The 663-nt window shown below is 37.0% G+C and overlaps 1 non-coding gene across 1 annotated transcript; it reads right to left on the reverse strand.

Moving 5' to 3' along the window:
• Window positions 1-282: 282 nt before the first annotated feature.
• LOC131217885 (small nucleolar RNA R71) lies at window positions 283-389 on the reverse strand. Its single transcript, XR_009157471.1, has one exon. It is a non-coding gene; the product is annotated as a small nucleolar RNA R71 (small nucleolar RNA).
• Window positions 390-663: the final 274 nt, after the last annotated feature.

The raw sequence follows: 663 nt of genomic DNA on the forward strand, positions 1-663 counted from the left end.
GGAAATGTGAACTTCAAACTTGAGATAATTCAATTACTTTGTAAGTTCCATGGACTTGATTCAGAAAATCCATATATGCATATTAAAGAATTTGAAGAGATTGTTACAACCATACATTTTAATGATGTTCCTCCTGATACAATTAGCCTTAAATTATTTCCATTCTCTCTAAAAGGAAAGGGCAATTCATGGTTTCATTCGTTAAGGCCTAGATCCATTGGCACATGGGCAAAGATGAGCCAGAAGTTCCTTAAAAAGTTCTTCCTGGCTCATAAAACCAATGCTCTTAGATGGGAAATAATGAACTTCTCCTAGAAAAATAATGAGACTTTCTTTGAATGTTCGGAATGGTTCAAGGACTTATTTCTCGCCTGCCCACACCATGGTTACGAAACTTGGTGAACAATTGATCTTTTTTATGACGGACTCAGTCCAAACATGCGCCAATTCGTATAGATGATGTGTAATGGTGAGTTCATGAATAAGAAACCAGAAGATGCATGGGATTACTTTGACATGCTCGCTGAAAATGCTCAATCATGGGACACATCAAACCAAGCTAGTACTCTCAAGGAAATGCCAAGAGAGATAGGAATACATGTACTCAAGGAGGATGATATTAATGTACAGTTGGCAATTCTCGCATGAAAATTTGAGGAATTG

The sequence above is a fragment of the Magnolia sinica genome, chromosome 10 (assembly GCF_029962835.1).
Source record: "Magnolia sinica isolate HGM2019 chromosome 10, MsV1, whole genome shotgun sequence".
Classification (NCBI taxonomy): domain Eukaryota; kingdom Viridiplantae; phylum Streptophyta; class Magnoliopsida; order Magnoliales; family Magnoliaceae; genus Magnolia; species Magnolia sinica.